Source organism: Tamandua tetradactyla, chromosome 13 (genome assembly GCF_023851605.1).
Source record: "Tamandua tetradactyla isolate mTamTet1 chromosome 13, mTamTet1.pri, whole genome shotgun sequence".
Taxonomy (NCBI): Eukaryota; Metazoa; Chordata; class Mammalia; order Pilosa; family Myrmecophagidae; genus Tamandua; species Tamandua tetradactyla.
Genome location: NC_135339.1, coordinates 29,470,943 through 29,491,161, shown reverse-complemented (window position 1 = coordinate 29,491,161; position 20,219 = coordinate 29,470,943). Strand labels below are relative to the sequence as shown.

At 36.3% G+C, this 20,219-nt stretch overlaps 1 protein-coding gene and 1 pseudogene across 2 annotated transcripts in view; both read left to right on the top strand.

Moving 5' to 3' along the window:
* Positions 1–20,219, top strand: part of SIRT1 (sirtuin 1) — a 180,103-nt gene that overhangs the window by 93,614 nt on the left and 66,270 nt on the right. The gene's annotated exons all lie outside the window — the stretch shown is intronic.
* On the top strand, positions 8,576–10,718 carry LOC143653822 (T-complex protein 1 subunit zeta pseudogene; annotated as a pseudogene).

Below are 20,219 nucleotides of genomic sequence, written 5' to 3'. Positions count from 1 at the left end.
ATGGTGCAACCACTGTGGAAGGCAGTTTGGCGGTTCCTCAAAAAGCTGAATATAGAATTGCTGTACAATCCAGCAATACCATTGCTAGGTATCTACTCAAAGGACTTAAGGGCAAAGACTCAAACGGACATTTGCACATCAATATTTATAGCAGCGTTATTTACAATTGCAAAGAGATGGAAACAGCCAAAATGTCCATCAACAGATGAGTGGCTAAACAAACTGTGGTATATACATACGATGGAATATTATGCAGCTTTAAGACAGGATAAACTTATGAAGCATGTAATAACATGGATGGACCTAGAGAACATTATGCTGAGTGAGTCTAGCCAAAAACTAAAGGACAAATACTGTATGGTCCCACTGATGTGAACCGACATTCGAGAATAAACTTGGAACATGTCATTGGCAACAGAGTCCAGCAGGAGCTAGAAACAGGGTAAGATAATGGGTAATTGGAGCTGAAGGGATACAGACTGTGCAACAGGACTAGATACAAAAACTCAAAAATGGACAGCATAATAATACCTAATTGTAAAGTAATCATGTTAAAACACTGAATGAAGCTGCATCTGAGCTATAGGTTTTTTTTTTTTATCTGTCTGTTTGTTTGTTTGTCTTTTTTTTTTTTACTATTATTATTATTTTTATTTTTTTCTCTATATTAACATTCTATATCTTTTTCTGTTGTTTTGCTAGTTCTTTTCCTAAATCAATGCAAATGTACTAAGAAATGATGATCATGCATCTATATGATGATAAGAATTACTGATTACATATGTAGAATGGAATGATTTCTAAATGTTGTGTTAATTTCTTTTTTTCTTTAATTAATAAAAAAAAAGATAATCAGATGCTCACAAACCAGCAAAAAATTACAAAGTACATTAAGAAACAAGAAGATATGGCCAACCCAAATGATCAAATTAAAAAGCCAGGGGAGGTAAAATTTGGAACTAATCAGAGATATTCAAACAAATCTCCTAAATCATTTCAGTGATATGGTTAAAGAGACAAAGGATATTAAGATGACACTAGGGTGGGAGCCACCATGCTGCTCATCCCATCTGAGGAATCACCTGCCCATGGGAGCCCCCACAGCTCTGTCCAACAATATGTGGGAATCAGTCCCTCTGTGCTCTCTCACACCCCATAGCCCATGTTTTTACACACCCAGAGCCCAGAGGCTTCTCAGCCCATCATCAGGGCCAGGCCTGGCCATGGCAGTGACCTGACCCGGCTCCCCCTTCCCCTTCCCCCTTCCTGGCCAGAGTGATTCTGTTCAAACTTAAGTGAGAGCCATCAGTTCTGTGCTCAGAAACCTCCAGCGGTTCTCCAGCTCATTCAGAGTAAAAAGTCTATTATTGGGACAAAGAGATACCAGCATTTCACTGAATTGAGCTTCAAAGTTCATAACCTGTAGTCTAAAATATGCATTGGCACCTAGGTGGAAGTAAAACAATTAAGTACAAGGTAGCAAGTACAAGAATATGAAGTCCCAAACCCCAAAATGATGGGAGTACTTCAGGGCTAACACTCAGAAACCTTGGGGTCTGTCCCTGGAAACCAAACAGCCTGACGAAGATGTGACTCTAACCCACAATCCTACCCAATAGCCAATAACCAAAGTTACTTTAGTCCACAATCCAAAGCAAATTTATCAGACTCTGGCAACAGAGCAGCATCTATACCAAGTTACTCACCCAAGAGATGTCTGTTCCCAGGAGTGTTGCTCTCCCCAAAATATAGCACCATTGGGTTCAGCAGTGCCAGTGGGGATGGAGAGAAGTTTCATCCACTGAACTTCTAGACTAAGGAGTCTAGGTGGCCACTGAGGGTCAGCAGCTGACACGCACCATTTCATGGGGTCACACATTGGGCACCAAATTTTTGTAGTTCAAAAGCAAGTCCTTACCCAACGTGCACAATCGGTCAGGAGACACCAGGATCTTGACAAGAGAGAAAGTTCATTTTGCAAAGGTCAGTACTGCAAAGACAGGAGGACAGTTTCCTCTAATCTGTCTCTCTGAAATGGAGAAACTTTCAGTGTTTTATAGCATTCAAACAAAGCCAGGGAAACTTAGGATAACAAGCAAAGCTGCTTTAGATGACAAGGTTAGAGATCATCTAGTATGCCTAGAATGATTTTATACTTTGGCTACTGCGCATGTCAGGCAGGCTAACTTTCAGTAGAACCAGTTTGGTTCAGCAAGATAGTTTAGGAATTTGGGGTGTTTAGTTTGGGTTTGACTCATATTAATAAGGGGCCACTTGCAAGAGCAGCCAGCCTAAGGGAGCTACACACAAGAGTTAGGAAGTGTTCCCCACCGTTGTCATTTTTGTGTGATTTTGAGAAGGACTGGTGTTACTTCTTTCAATATATGATAAAATTCACTGCTAAAGCCAAAAAAGAAAAAAAAAGACACTAGAAGGGCATAATGAAGAATGTAGAAGAACACATAGATATCTGAAACTGTTACACTGTAATTCAAAAGCCTTGATTCTTGAAGATGATTGAATAACTATAGAGCTTTTAAGGTGTGATGTTGTGATGGTAAAAATCTTGTGACTGACACTTCCTTTATTCAGTATATAGAAAGATGAGAAAGAAAAGAAAAAGACAAATAATAGGGGGCAAGAGGTATAGGATGTTTTAGGTATTCTTTTTTACTTTTTAAACTTTAATTGATACATTTTCTTTGAGTAGTGAAAATGTTCAAAAACTGAATGTGATGATGAATTCACAGCTATATGATGATACTCTGAACCACTGATTGTAAAAATTGGAGGACTGTACAGTATATGAATAAAAAAAGAGCACAAAGAAAAACAGCAGCTCTTACGGAAATGAGACTGGAGAAGAAATTAATATACTAAAGACAAACAGAAATTTTGAAGAGGCAGAAGAAATGATCAACAAACTAGAAGACAAAGCAACCAAATTCAAACACACAAAAGAGAAAATGGAGAAAAAAAATGGGAAAACTTGAACTGGCCCTCAGGGGATTGACTAAAGCACACAAATATATGAATCATTGGTGTCCCTGAAAGAGATGAGAAGGGTAAAAGGCAAGAAAGAACATTTGAGGAAATAATAGCTGAAAATTTCCCAAACCTTATAAAAGATATAAATATGCAAATCAAAGGCCAATGTATTATGAATAGAATAAATGGAAATAGACCCATTCCAAGACACATACCAATTAGACAATCAAATGCCAAAAAAAAAAGGAGAGGATCTTGAAAGGAGCAAGAAAAAACTGATTTACCATTTAAAAAGGAAGCCACATAAGGCTAACTGCTGAATACTTTACAGGCACCATGGGGGCGAGAAGGTGGTATATGATATATTTAAGATACTGAAAGAGAAAAATCACCAGCCATGAATTCTTTATCCTCCAAAGCTGTCCTTCAAAAGTGAGGGAGAATTTGAAATATTCACAGATGAACACAAGCTGAGAGAGCTTGTTAACAAGAAATCTGCCCTGCAAGAAATACTAAAGGGAGTTCTATAGGCTGAAAAGGCAGGAGAGAGAGACTGGAGGAATGTAGAGAAATGAAGTTTATCAATAAGGCTAACTAAAATGATAAAGAGAAAAACAATAGATTTGATAAATAAAAGCCAAAGGATAAAATGGTCAAAGTAAGGATGGCTTTTAGAGTAATAATATTGAATATTAATGGATTAAACTCCCCAAACAAAAGATACAGATTGGCAGAATGGATAAAAAAATATGATCCACCTATAGCTGTTTACAACAGACTCATTTTAGGTGCAAAGATAAAAATAGGTTGGAAGTGAAAGGATGTAAAAGATATTCCATGCAAGCAGTAATAAAACAGGTCTTCATAGTTAAAAGACTGAAATTATACAAAACACTTTTCTGATCATAATTAGAATGAAGCTGGAAATCAATAACAACCAGAGAACCAGAAAATTAAATATATGGAGGTTAAACAACATGTTTAATCAACCAGTGGGTCAAAAAAGAAATTGCAAGCAGAAGAAAAGAACTAACAAAGATTAGAGCAGAAATAAATGAAACGGAGAACACAGAAACAATAGAAAGAATTAATAAAACCAAAAGTTGGTTCTTTGAGAAGATCAATAAAATTGACAAACCCTTAGCTAGAATGAGAAAGGCAAGAAGAGAGAGAATGCAAACAAATAAAATCAGTAATGAGTGATGGTCATTACCATGACCCTGTAGAAACAGAAAAGATTATTAGAGGATACTATGAACAACTGTATGCCAATAAATTAGACAACTTAGATGAAATGGACAATTTCCTAGAAATACAAAGACACACTACACCAACTCAAGAAGAAATAGAAGACCTCAATAAACCAACTACAAGCAAAGAGATTGATTCAATAATAGAAAATTTCCAACAGAGAAAAGTCCAGGACTAGATGGTTTCACACGGGAATTTTACCAGTCACTCCAAGTAGAATTAAAACTAATCTTTCTCAACCTGTTCCAAAAAATTGGAGAGAAGGGAACACTACCTAACTCACTCTATGAAGCCAACATCAACTTAATATCAAAGTCTGATAAAGATACTACAAAAAAGAAAACTACAGACCAATCTCTCTAATGAAAGTAGACATAAAAATCCTGAACAAAAGACTTGCAAATAAAATCCAATGGCACATCAAAAGAATTATACACTATGACTAAGGAGGTTTTATTACAGGTACGCAAGGGTGGTTTAAAATAGGAAATCAATTACTGTAATGCACCACATTAACCAATCAAAAGGGGAAAAACAGGTGACCACCTCAATTGATGTAGAAAGTGCTCTGACAAAAGTTCAGCATCCTTTTATAACAGAAACACTTCAAAAGGTAGGAATCAAAAGAAACTTCCTCAATATGATAAAGGGCACATATGAAAAAGCCCACTGCTAACACTGTACTCAACAGTGAGACTGAAAGCTCTCCCTCTAAGGTCAGGAACAAGACAAGGAAGCCCACTGTCACCCCTGTTATTCAACACTCTGCTAGAAGTTCTAGTTATAGCAATTAGGCAAGAAATAGAAATAAAATGCACCCAAATTGGAAAAGAAGTGGTAAAACTCTCACTATTTGCAAAGAACATGATCCTATATTTAGAAAATCCAAATAAAATTACAACAAAGCTACAAGAGCTAATAAACATGTTCAGCAAAGTGGTGGGATACAAGATCAACGCACAAAAATCAATCATCTCTATATAGTATAATAAGCTCTCTGAGGTGGTAATCAATAAAAAAATTCCATTCACAACAGTAACTAAAAGAATCAAATATCTAGGAATAAATTTAATTAAGGACGTAAAGAACCTATACACAGAAAACTAAAAAACATTGCTAAAAGAAGTCAAAGAACACCTAAATAAATGGAAAGATATTCTGTGTTCATGGATTGGAAGGATAAATGTCATTAAAATGTCAATTCTACACACACTGATACACAGATTCAATGCAATACCAACAAAAATTCCCACAGCCTTTTCTGCAGAAATGAAAATCTAGTTATCATTTTATTTGGAAAGGAAAGTATCCTTCAATAACAAAAAAATGTCTTGAAAAAGAATTACGAAGTGTAGGACTCATACTTCTTGACTTTAAAGTGCACTATAAAGCCACAGAGTGGTCAGAAGAGCATGGCAGTGGCATAAAGATAGACATACTGTTCAATGGAATTGAACTGAGAGTTCAGAAATAGATCCTCAGATCTATGGTCAACTGATTTTGGGCAAGGCTCCCAAGTCCTCTCAACAAATGGTTCTGTGAGAACTGGACATACATATTCAAAAGAATGAATGAGGATCCTTATCTCACAACCTACACAAAACTTACCTCAAAATGAATCAAAAGACCTAAATAAAAGGGCCAGTGCCATAAAACTGGAAGAAAATGTAGGGAAGCATCTTCAAGATCTTGTGGTAGACAATGGTTTCTTAATGTTTATACCCAACGCCTAAGCAATGAGAGAAAAAATAGATAAATAAGATCTCCTCAAAATTAAAGATTTTTGTGCTTCAAAGGTCTTTGTTTAGAAAATGAAAATGCAACCTGCTCAATGGGATAAAGTATTTGGAAATCTCATATCTGATAAGAGTTTAATATCCAAAGCATATAAAGAAAATCCTAAAACTCAACAATTAAAGACAAGCAACCCATTTTTAAATGGGCTAAAGACTTGAACAGACATTTCTTCAGGGAGGAAATACAAATGGCTAAAAAAACACATGAAAGGATTGCTCAACATCGCTAGCAATCAGGGAAATGCAAAACCAGAAAATATTATTTCATACCCACTGGACTGGCCACTATTAAATAAACAGGAAACTACAAGCGCTGGAAAGGATGTGAAAAAATAGGAATGCTCATTTCACTGCTGGTAGGAATGTAAAACAAAATATTATATATACCTAGAATGGGGTATTATCCAGCTGTAAAAAGGAAGTCCTGATGCAAGCAACAACATGGATGAACCTTGAGGACATTATGCTGAGTGAAATAAGCCAGAGAAGGACAAATATTGTATGATCTAGCTAATATGGACTAAGTATAATAAGCATACTCTTAGTATTAATATCTAGAATATGGGTTACCAGAAGATACAATGATGGTAGAGAATAGTGAGTCGATGCTTAATTTGTGCAGAGTTTTAAATTAGGTTGATTGTAAATGCTTGGGGATGGACAGAGGTGACAGGTATACATTATTGTGAGTGTAATTAACAGCACTGAATTACGCATGTGACTGTGGCTGAAAAGGGAAGTTTAGGGTCTTGTATGTCAATAGAAGAAAGCTAGAGAATAAAACATGGGGCTATATAATAATAGTGATCCTTGACGAGGACGATGACTGGGGTTAATAGCACAAATGTAAGAATGTTCTTTCATGAACTAGAACAAACACATCACTATTACAAGGTGTTAACAGGATGGTATATAGGAAAATATATAACTAAGGCAAACTATGGACTACAGTTAACAGTAATATTTTAATATTCTTCAGTTGAAACACAGGTGCCACACTGACGTTAAGCGTCAATAATAAGGAGGTATAGAGGGTACAGAGTTTTACTTTTTGGAGTAATGAAACTGTTCTAAAACTGACTGTAGCAATGGCTATACAACTGTGAATATATTATGAGATTTGGATTGTACACTTTGGATGGACTGAATAATGTGTGAACATATTTCAAAAACTGTTTTTAAAAAAAACAACTAACCAAGGATGTAAAGGACTTGTACATAGAAAAGTAGAAATCATTACTGAAAGAAATTAAAGACCTAAATAAATGGAAAGATATTTCGTGTTCATGGATTGGAAGAATTGATATTGTTAAGTTGTCATAACTACCCAAAGTGATTTACAGGTTTAAGGCAATCAGAATAAAAATTCCAATGACATTCTATGCAAAATTGGGAAAACTAATGGTTTCTTGGACATAACACCAAAAGCACAAGCAACAAAAGGAAAAATAGATAAATTTGGACTTCATAAAAAAATTAAAAACTTTTGGTTATTACAGGACATTATCAAGAAAGAAAAAAGATGATCTGAGTATAGGAGAAAATATTTGCAAATCATTTATATGATAAGAGACTACTATCCAGAGTACATGAAGAACTCAAAATATATAAATGATCCAATTAAAGAATGGGGAAAGTACTGATATACAAAAGGCCATAAGTACATGAAAAGATGCTTAACGTCACTAACCATCAAAAACACCATGAGATACCATTTCATATCCACTAGGATGATGATAATCTAAAAAAAAGGAAATTAAATGTTGAAGAGGATGTGAAGAAACTGGAACCCTATACACATTGCTGGTAGGAATATAAAATTGTTTGGCAGTTTCTCAAAATATTAAACATAGAATACCATGTGACCCACCAATTCCACTCCAAGGCATCTCAAAAGAACTGATAACAGATTATCAAGAAAAATGAAGGCATGAATTCATCATCTAGTGGTACTATTCAAACTCAACTGACCATCAATTGTGAATGGATAAACAAAATATGTTTATATCCATACACTGGAATATTATTTGGCCACATAAGAGAATAACATTCTAAAGGATAAGGGGATGTAATAAATTGATAATCCTGGAGAGGCTGGTCCCTCTGAGTTTCAGAATTTATCTGACCTAGGAACCCTCGGAATTGTTTGTTACAGGAAGGCACACCTATTACATGAAGCCTTTATAGAGTCTCAGTTCGAGTCCTAGGTATTTTGAGAATTAACAGGAGTGGCATTTTTTTAGCAAACCATGGAAATTAGCACTACCTAGCTGAAGTCTGCATAAGAGCAGCCTTCAGAATAGCCTCTTGACTCCACTTGATCTTTCTTGACCATGGATGCCTTATTTTATTACACTTCATTTCCCCCTTTTGGTAAGGAAAGTGTTGTTGATCCCATGGTGCCAGGGCCAGACTCATCCCCAGGAGTCATGCCCCAGGTTCTCAGGGAGATTTTCACCCCTGAATGGTTTGTTCAGTGAAGGGGGTGGGCAATAATTCTCCTTGCAGAGCTGGGCTTGGGGTGGGGGGCACATCTGAGCAGCAAAGAGGATTCCCGGAAGCAACTGTTAGGCCTCATTATGGGTAGTCTTAGTATCTTCCCTACAGAAATGTTCCATAAGGGCAAGCCTCAAAATCAAGGGCTTGTTCTATTTTCTTGGGAGTCCCCAGTGGTTGAGGGGGTACCTGGGGTTTCCTAGATGGGAGAGCTTAATAGTTCCACATATATATAATTTTCCCTTTGGATCCTCAAGGGACTCTATCAATACGTTTTAATTATCAGCCTACCATTGTCTGAGATGTAGCCTGGCATTATATTAAGCTATACAGAATTACAAGGCCTCATTCCCATTCTGGAATCCAGAGTTTGGGTTGTTTAAATGAACTATCACCGGCCACACTGAATCGGTCTTGGGTTTTTTTTCCTCTGTCTCTGCTGGGTCAGCTATGGCGACTGTGAAGACCCTGAACTTGAAGGCCGAGGTGGCTGGAGCCCAGGCGGTGCTTGCGGTCAACATAAGCACGGCACGAGGACTGCAGGACGTGCTGAGGACCAACCTGGGGCCCAAGGGCACCATGAAGATGCTTGTTTCTGGAGCTGGAGACATCAAGCTAACTAAAGATGGCAATGTGCTGCTTCATGAAATGCAAATTCAACACCCAACTGCCTCCTTAACAGCAAAAGTAGCAACAGCCCAGGATGACATAACTGGTGATGGTACTACTTCAAATGTCCTGATCATTGGAGAGCTGCTGAAACAAGTGGATCTCTACATTTCTGAAGGTCTTCATCCCAGAATAATAACAGAAGGATTTGAAGCTGCAAAGGAAAAGGCACTTCAGTTTTTTGAACAAATCAAAGTAAGCAAAGAGATGGACAGAGAAACACTGATGGATGTGGCTAGAACATCTCTGCATACTAAAGTTCATGCTGAACTTACTAATGTCTTAACAGAGGCTGTAGTGGACTCCATTTTGGCCATTAAAAAACAAGATGAACCCTATCGACCTGTTCATGATTGAAATCATGGAAATGAAACATAAGTCTGAAACTGATACAAGCTTAATCAGAGGGCTTGTTTTGGACCATGGGGCAAGGCATCCTGATATGAAAAAAAGAGTAGAAGATGCATACATCCTCATATGCAATGTGTCATTAGAATGTGAAAAAACAGAAGTGAACTCTGGCTTTTTTTTACAAGAGTGCAGAAGAGAGAGAGAAACTAGCTAAAGCTGAAAGAAAATTCACTGAAGATAGAGTTAAAAAATAGCAGAACTGAAAAAGAAAGATGCAGTGATTCAAATAAAGAATTTGTCATTAATCAAAAGGGAATTGAACCCTTTTCCTTAGATGCTCTTGCAAAAGAAGGCATAGTAGCTCTGAGCAGAGCTAAAAGGAGAAATATGGAGAGGCTGACTTTTGCTTGTGGTGGGGTTGCTCTAAATTCTTAGGATGACCTAAATCCTGACTGGTTGGGGCATGCAGGCCTTGTTTATGAGTATACATTGGGAGAAGAAAAGTTCACCTTTATTAAGAAATGTAACAATCCTCGTTCTATGACATTATTGGTGAAAGGACCAAATAAACACACACTCACTCAAATCAAAGATGCAATATGAGATGGCCTGAGGGCTGTCAGAAATTCTATTGATGATGGCTGTGTGGCTCCAGGTGCCGGTGCAATAGAAGTGGCAATGGCAGAAGCTCTGGTTAAATATAAGCCCAGTGTAAAGGGCAGGGCCCAACTTGGAGTCCAAGCATTTGCTGATGCATTATTATTCCCAAGGTTCTTGCTCAGAACTCTGGATTTGACCTTCAGGAAACACTAGTTAAAGTACAAGCAGAACATTCAGAATCAGGTCAGCTTGCAGGTGTAGACTTGAACACAGGTGAGCCAATGGTAGCAGCAGAAGCAGGCATATGGGATAATTATTGTGTAAAGAAACAGCTTCTGCACTCGTGCACTGTAATTACCACCAACATTCTCCTGGTTGATGAGATCATGCGAGCTGGAATGTCTTCTCTAAAAGGTTGAATTGAAGCTTCCCTTGTATCATCTGAACCATGAAGACTTGACAGTGATCCTGGGAATATAGCTATGGAATTTTTGTCCCAAGCTTCAAATGACTTTCAAAGGATTTTTTTTTCCTTTGAAAAGACAAGAGGATAAACTATGAAGTTCTGAAATTATACTGTTTTTTTTTAATTGCACTGAAGTGTACACTTATAAAAAGGTCCTTTTTATCCAGTGAACAGGATGTTTTACTTCAGCTACAGTATAGTTATATGTTGTGTAAGCTTATGTTATCTACCTTGTTATTAAATATCCTTCACACACACAAAAAAATAAAAATAAATGAATTATCAGACAGGCTGATTTAGATTATGTGTTACCGAAAATTTAAGTTCTAGATATAATAAACATCTCAGCCTCTGATCTCAGAGTAGCTGAAGGTCTAAGTACATACACTATTATCTTTTACCCTGCATTCTAATTTACCTTAGATCCAGCCAGATTGGCTTCATTTTTTTCAGTTATTTTAACTGCTATTTTATACAACTTTCAGGGCTAAAGCACTCCATTTCTGGGTCCAAGGTGTCACACAGTTACTCAAAGTGCCAGGGAATTACCAGCTGATACACATATAGCTCAGTGTATCAGAATCCAGAAATACATCTATAATTTAAGACCAAATGTGGCTGCTATAAGGGCCCACAATCTAGGCTCCCATTTTCTTATATGTGTTTTCTAAGAGACCTTAGCATATTTGTTCTTTTTTTCTGACTTATTTTGCACAATACATTGTCCCCAAGGCTTATTCAGTTCATTGTGTGCCTCTGAACATCTCTCCTTTTTGTAGCCACACCGTAATCCATCACACTACCATTCACCATTCTCCTTCTCAGTCATTGTATTCTTCAGCTCCCTCTATCTATTGGGCATGATGGATAATGTCCAAAATAAACCATGTCTTACAGTATCTTTGTTTGTTGAACAATCAGCAGCACTCTAAATTTGAGACACTTGCCGTTGGTCCATAATGACAAAAAAATGGCAAACAATGTCACCAACTATCAAAACTACCCCTTATCACTTGTCCCTACACACACCCTCACCTCCAGTTAGTTATCCCTGGTAGTGCTGTGGTACTGTTAATATCTTCCTATTAACTACTGGCCATAGCATGCAATTTTAGTTCCCCCCTGTATTCCTCCACTATTGACTCTTTGTCCACTATCAAACCATTGAAATAGTTCATGCAAGAACTTATTTATAATTATAAATTTAATCAGTGGGATACTTGGTACTATACAAACCCTTCCAATCATATTCACCTTCAATATAGCAATGTTACTTATCAACCTGCTAATTAGTTACCATACTTCTATCCGTTCCCTTGCATTTAGATTCAACCTCTTTGGGTAGCCTTTCCTTGATTTCCAGCTTTTGTGTACCTCTAGGTCTGCTATATTTTACAGTGTTAACTTCTGAGATTACCTTACCAGAGTCATAATAGTAAAATCATACAGTATCTGTTCTTTTGTGTCTGACATTTCACTCAGCATTATGTCCTCAAGGTTCATCCACATTGTCATATGTTCTGGGCCATCATTTCATCTTACTGTTGCATAATATTCCATAGTATGTATATATCACATTTTATTTATCTGCTCATCTGTTGATAGGCACTTGGATTGTTTCCATCTTTTGGCAATTGTGAATAGTGCTACTATGAACAGCACTATTCTACTACTACTGCGTGCAAATGTCTGTTTGTGTCACTGCCCTCAACTCTTCTGGGTATATACCAAGTATTGGTATTGCCGTGTTATAGGGCAACTCAATATTTAGTGTTTTGAGGAATTGTCAAGCTGTCTTCCACAGCGGCTGTACCACTATACATTACCACCAAGTAAGTGTTCCTATTTATCCACATCCTCTTCAACATTTGTAGCTTTCTGTTTAATAGCAGCCATTCTTATAGGCATGAGGTGAGATCTCATTGTTGTCTTAATTTGCGTTTCCCTTACAGTTAATGAAAATGAGCACCTCTTCAAGTGCTTTTTAGCTATCTGCATTTGTTCTTCAGAAAACTGTCTATTAATATCCTCTGCCCATTTTATAATTTGGTTGTTTGTTCTTTTGCTGTTGGGCTGTATAATTTCTTTATGTACACAGGATATCAAACCTTTATTCAATATGTGGTTTACAAATATTTTCTCCCATTGAGTTAGCTGTCTCTTCACCTTTTTAACAAACTCTGTTGAGGCACAGAAACTTGATCTTAAGGGGTTCCCATTTGTCTATTTTTTCTTTTGTTGCTGTATTTTAGAAGTTTAAGAAGCCAGCTCCTACTACTAGATCTGAAGATGTTTCCCTGCATTTTCTTCTGGAAGTTTTATGGTACTAGCTCTTACATTTAGGTCATTGATTCATTTTGAATTAATTTTTGTATGGGGGTAAGGTAGGGGTCCTCTTTCATTCTTTTGGCTATTGATATCCAATACTCCCATGCCCATTTATTGTAAACACTATTCTGTCCCAGTTCAGTGGATTTGGGGGCCTTATCAAATATCAATTATCCAGAAATTTGGTGGTCTATCTCTGCGCTCTTGATTCCATTCCACTGGCTGATGCTTCTATCTTTATGCCAATACCATGCTGTTTTGACCATTGTGGCTTTGTAATAAGCTTTAGTCAGGAAGTGATAGTCCTTCCACTTCACTCTTCTTTTTATGGGCCATCTTTAGCTTTTCAGGGTCTCTTTCCCATCCAAATACATTCGATAACCAGCTTTTCCAAGTCTTTAAAGTAGGTTGTTGGAATTTTGATTGGTATTGCATTGAATCTGTAGTTCAGTCTGGGTAGAACCGACTTCTTAGACATTCAACCTTCCTATCCATGAGTATGAAATGTCTTTCCTTCTATTTAGGTTATTTTTATTTCTTTAGAAAATTTTTGTAATTTTCTATGTACAAGTCCTTGACATCCTTGGTTAGGCTTATTACTAGATACTTGATTCTTTTGGTCACTATTTTGAATGGAATTCTTTCCTTGATTGTCTCCTCATATAGGTCATTGCTTATGTATAGAAACATAAATTTATTTTTGTACATTAATACTGTATCCCACTGCTTTACTGAATTTATTAGCTCAAGTAGCCTTGTCCTAGATTTCTCAGGGTTTCTAAGTACAGGACCATGTCATCTGCAAATAATGAAAGTTTTATCTCTTGCTTTCCTATTTGGATGCCTTTTATTTTTCTCATGACTGATTGTTCTAGCTAGAACTTCTGGTACAATGTTGAATAACCGTGGTGATAATAGGCCATGGTGATAATAGGCATCCTTGTCTTGTTCCAGATCTTACGGAGGAATGCTTTCAGCCTCTCATTGAAAGTATGATGCTTGCTATGGGTTTTTCATATATGCCCTTTATAATTCTGTGAAAGTTTCACTCAATTTCTACCTTTTGAAGTGTTTTTATCAGGAAAGAATGCTCGATTTCATCAAATGCTTTTTCAGCATCAATCGACATCATAATGTGATCTTTTCCCTTCCGATTTGTTAATGTGCTGTATAATGTTGATTGATTTTCTTGTGTTGAACCACCCCTACATTCCTGGTACAAACCACACTCAGTCATGATGTATAATTCTTTTAAATGTATCACTGAGTTCAATTTGCTAGTATTAAGTATTTTTTACACCTATGTTTATTAGGGAGATTAGTTTGTAGTTTTCCTTTCTTGCAGCATCTTTAACCAGTTTTGGTATTAAAGTGATGTTAGTTTCATACAATGAGTTAGGTAGTGTTCCCCCCGCCCCTCAATTTTTTTGGAAGAACCTGAGCAGGACTGGTATTCCAAAAACATTCTTTTTGGAATGTTTGGTAAAATTCACCTGTGAAGCTATCCCTTTTCTTTGTGAGATTTCTGATGACTGATTGAATCTTTACTTGTAATTGGTTTGTTGAGATATTCTATTTCTTCCTGAGTCAGTATGGGTAATTCATGTATTTCTAGGCATTTGTCCATTTCATCTAAGTTGGCTAGTTTGTTGGCATATAGTTGTTCATAAGATTTTCTTACGAATTTTTAAATTTTTTCATGATCTGTAATATTGACCCCCTCTCATTTCTGATTTTGTTTGCATCCTCTTCTTTTCTGTTAGTCTAGCAAGGGGTCCATCATTTTTTTTTTTTGTTTTTCTCAAAGCATCTACTTTTGGTTTTAGTGATTATTTCTAGTATTTTAGTGTTCTCCAATTTGTTTATTTCTGCTTTAATCTCTGTTATTTGTCTTATTATTTACTTTTGGGGTTAGCTTGCTGTTCTTTCTCTAAATTTTCCAGATGAGCAGTTAAATCCTCAAATTTTGCTCATTCTTATCTTTTAATATAGGCATTTAGTGCATAAATTTCCCTCTCAGCACTGCTTCTGCCACAGCCCGTAAGTTTTGATATGTTGTAGTCTCACTATCATTTGCCTCAGATATTTACTGATTTCTCTAGCAATTTCTTCCTTGACCCTCTGATTATTTAAGAGTGTGCTATTTAATCTCAGTATATTTGTGGAAGCTCTGGTTCTTTGGTGATTATTATCAGCTTCATTCTATTGTCAGAGAAAATGCTTTGGATAATTTTAATATTATTAAATTGATAAAGCCTCAGTTTTTGCCCCAGCATATGATCTATCCTGGAGAATGTTCCATGTGCACTAGATAATGTATATCCTGGTGTTTTGAGGTGTAATGACCAACCTACCTACCTATCTATCTATCTCTATCTATTAAGTCTAATTCATTTACTCCATTGGTTAAGTTCTCAATTTCCTTGTTTATACTCTGTCTAGTTGTTCTATCTATAGTGCACAGTGGTGTACTGAAGTCTCCCACTATTACTGTTGAAATATCTATAGCTCCATTCAGTTCTGCCAATGTTTGCCTCATGTATTTGGAGCCCTTTGATTGGGAGTGTAAACATTTATGATTGTTAGCTCCTCTAGATGAACTGTCTTATTAATATATAGTGCCCTTCTTTGTTTCTTATGATGTCTTTATATCTAAAGTCCATTTTATCTGATATTAGTATAGCTGCTCCTGCTTTCTTTTGGTTATAGCTTGCATGGACCATCTTCTTCCACCCTTGCACTTTCAATCTAATTGTGTCCTTGAGTCTAAGATGTATCACTTGTAAATAGCATATGGATGGATTATATATATGTATATCTATATCTATATCTATCTACCTATCTATCTATCTATATATATATATATATTTTTTTTCTTTTTTACATGGGCAGGCACTGGGAATCAAACCCGGGTCCTCTGGCATGGCAGGCAAGCATTCTTGCCTGAGCCACCATGGCCCACCCTGGATTATATATATTTTTTTTTATTTTTTTTAATTTTTTATATTTTTTTATTAACGGAAAGAAAAAAAAATTAACACAACATTTAGAAATCATACCATTCTACATATGCACTCAGTAATTCTTAACATCATCACATAGATGCATGATCATTGTTTCTTAGTACATTTGCATCGGTTTAGAGGAACTAGCAACACAACAGAAAAAGATATAAAATGTTAATATTAAGAAAAGAAATAAAAGTAGTAGTAATAGTAAAAAACAACAATAACAAACAAACCAACAAGCAAACAAAAACAAAAAAAACCCTATAGCTCAGATGCAGCTTCATTCAGTATTTTAACATGATTACTTTACAATTAGGTATTATTGTGCTGTCCATTTTTGAGTTTTTGTATCTAGTCCTGTTGCACAGTCTGTATCCCTTCAGCTTCAATTACCCATTGTCTTACCCTGTTTCTAACTCCTGCTAAACTCTGTTATCAATGACATATTTCAAGTTTATTCTCGAATGTCCGTTCACATCAGTGGGACCATACAGTATTTGTCCTTTAGTTTTTGGCTGGATTCACTCAGCATAATATTCTCTAGGTCCATCCATGTTATTACATGGTTCATAAGTTTATCTTGTCTTAAAGCTGCATAATATTCCATCGTATGTATATACCACAGTTTGTTTAGCCACTCTTCTGTTGATGGAGATTTTGGCTGTTTCCATCTCTTTGCAATTGTAAATAACGCTGCTATAAACATTGGTGTGCAAATGTCCGTTTGTGTCTTTGCCCTTAAGTCCTTTGAGTAGATACCTAGCAATGGTATTGCTGGGTCGTATGGCAATTCTATATTCAGCTTTTTGAGGAACCGCCAAACTGCCTTCCACAGTGGTTGCACTCTTTGACATTCCCACCAACAGTGAATAAGTGTGCCTCTTTCTCCGCATCCTCTGCAGCACTTGTCATTTTCCGTTTTGTTGATAATGGCCATTCTGGTGGGTGTGAGATGATATCTCATTGTGGTTTTGATTTGCATTTCTCTAATGGCCAGGGACATTGAGCATCTCTTCATGTGCCTCTTGGCCATCCGTATTTCTTCTTCTGGTAGGTGTCTGTTTAAGTCTTTTTCCCATTTTGTAAATGGGTTGGCTGTCTTTTTGTTGTTGAGTTGAATAATCTCTTTATAAATTCTGGATACTAGACCTTTATCTGATATGTCGTTTCCAAATATTGTCTCCCATTGTGTAGGTTGTCTTTCTACTTTCTTGATGAAGTTCTCTGATGCACAAAAGTGTTTAATTTTGAGGAGCTCCCATTTATTTATTTCCTTCTTCAGTGTTCTTGCTTTAGGTTTAAGGTCCATAAAACCACCTCCAGTTGTAAGATCCATAAGATATCTCCCAACATTTTCCTCTAACTGTTTTATGGTCTTAGACCTAATGTTTAGATCTTTGATCCATTTTGACTTAACTTTTGTATAGGGTGTGAGAGATGGGTCTTCTTTCATTCTTTTGCATATGGATATCCAGTTCTCTAGGCACCATTTATTGAAGAGACTGTTCTGTCCCAGGTGAGTTGGCTTGACTGCCTTATCAAAGATCAAATGTCCATAGATGAGAGGGTCTATATCTGAGCACTCTATTCGATTCCATTGGTCGATATATCTATCTTTATGCCAATACCATGCTGTTTTGACCACTGTGGCTTCATAATATGCCTTAAAGTCAGGCAGCGTGAGACCTCCACCTTCGTTTTTTTTCCTCAAGATGTTTTTAGCAATTCGGGGTACCCTGCCCTTCCAGATAAATTTGCTTATTGGTTTTTCTATTTCTGAAAAATAAGTTGTTGGGATTTTGATTGGTATTGCATTGAATCTGTAAATCAATTTAGGTAGGATTGACATCTTAACTATATTTAGTCTTCCAATCCATGAACACCGTATGCCCTTCCATCTATTTAGGTCTTCTGTGATTTCTTTTTTTTTTTAGAGATGAACCAATCTAGTCTTTAATTTTTGCATGACTCTTTTTTTTTTTTTTTTACATGTACAATCAGTAATTTTAATAACATCGCATAGTTGCATATTCATCATTTCTTAGTACATTTGCATCGATTTAGAAAAAGAAATAAAAAGACCACAGAATAAGAATTAAAACAATAATAGAAAGAAAAAAAAACAAAAAAAACAAAAACAAAAAACCTATACCTCACATGCAGCTTCATTCAGTGTTTTAACATAATTGCATTACAATTGGGTAGTATTGTGCTGTCCATTTCTGAGTTTTTATATCCAGTCCCGTTGTACAGTCTGTATCCCTTCATCTCCAATTATCCCTTCTCTTTTTTTTTTTTTTTTTTTAACGGAAAAAAAGAGATTAACCCAACATTTAGAGATCATACCATTCTACACATGCAATCATTAATTCTTAACATCATCACATAGATGCATGATCATCATTTCTTAGTACATTTGCATTGGTTTAGAAGAACTAGCAACATATCCGAAAAAGATATAGAATGTTAATATAGAGAAAAAAATAAAAGTAATAATAGTAAAATCAAAACAAAACAACACAAAACAAAACAAAAACCTATAGCTCAGATGCAGCTTCATTCAGTGTTTTAACATGATTACTTTACAATTAGGTATTATTGTGCTGTCCATTTTTGAGTTTTTGTATCTAGTCCTGTTGCACAGTCTGTATCCCTTCAGCTTCAATTACCCATTGTCTTACCCTGTTTCTAACTCCTGCTAAACTCTGTTACCAATGACATATTCCAAGTTTATTCTCGAATGTCCGTTCACATCAGTGGGACCATACAGTATTTGTCCTTTAGTTTTTGGCTGGATTCACTCAGCATAATATTCTCTAGGTCCATCCATGTTATTACATGGTTCATAAGTTTATCTTGTCTTAAAGCTGCATAATATTCCATCGTATGTATATACCACAGTTTGTTTAGCCACTCTTCTGTTGATGGAGATTTTGGCTGTTTCCATCTCTTTGCAATTGTAAATAATGCTGCTATAAACATTGGTGTGCAAATGTCCGTTTGTGTCTTTGCCCTTAAGTCCTTTGAGTAGATACCTAGCAATGGTATTGCTGGGTCGTATGGCAGTTCTATATTCAGCTTTTTGAGGAACTGCCAAACTGCCTTCCACAGTGGTTGCACCCTTTGACATTCCCACCAACAGTGGATAAGTGTGCCTCTTTCTCCGCATCCTCTCCAGCACTTGTCATTTTCTGTTTTGTTGATAATGGCCATTCTGGTGGGTGTGAGATGATATCTCATTGTGGTTTTGATTTGCATTTCTCTAATGGCCAGGGACATTGAGCATCTCTTCATGTGCCTCTTGGCCATCCGTATTTCCTCTTCTGAGAGGTGTCTGTTCAAGTCTTTTTCCCATTTTGTAATTGGGTTGGCTGTCTTTTTGTTGTTGAGATGAACAATCTCTTTATAAATTCTGGATACTAGACCTTTATCTGATATATCATTTCCAAATATTGTCTCCCATTCTGAAGGCTGTCTTTCTACTTTCTTGATGAAGTTCTTTGATGCACAAAAGTGTTTAATTTTGAGGAGTTCCCATTTATTTATTTCCTTCTTCAGTGCTCTTGCTTTAGGTTTAAGGTCCATAAAACCGCCTCCAGTTGTAAGATCCATAAGATATCTCCCAACATTTTCCTCTAACTGTTTTATGGTCTTAGACCTAATGTTTAGATCTTTGATCCATTTTGAGTTAACTTTTGTATAGGGTGTGAGAGATGGGTCTTCTTTCATTCTTTTGCATATGGATATCCAGTTCTCAAAGGCACCATTTATTGAAGAGACTGTTCTGTCCCAGGTGAGTTGGCTTGACTGCCTTATCAAAGATCAAATGTCCATAGATGAGAGGGTCTATATCTGAGCACTCTATTCGATTCCATTGGTCGATATATCTATCTTTATGCCAATACCATGCTGTTTTGACCACTGTGGCTTCATAATATGCCTTAAAGTCAGGCAGCGCGAGACCTACAGCTTCGTTTTTTTCCCTCAAGATGTTTTTAGCAATTCGGGGCACCCTGCCCTTCCAGATAAATTTGCTTATTGGTTTTTCTATTTCTGAAAAATAAGTTGTTGGGATTTTGATTGGTATTGCATTGAATCTGTAAATCAATTTAGGTAGGATTGACATCTTAACTATATTTAGTCTTCCAATCCATGAACACGGTATGCCCTTCCATCTATTTAGGTCTTCTGTGATTTCTTTTAGCAGTTTTTTGTAGTTTTCTTTATATAGGTTTTTTGTCTCTTTAGTTAAATTTATTCCTAGGT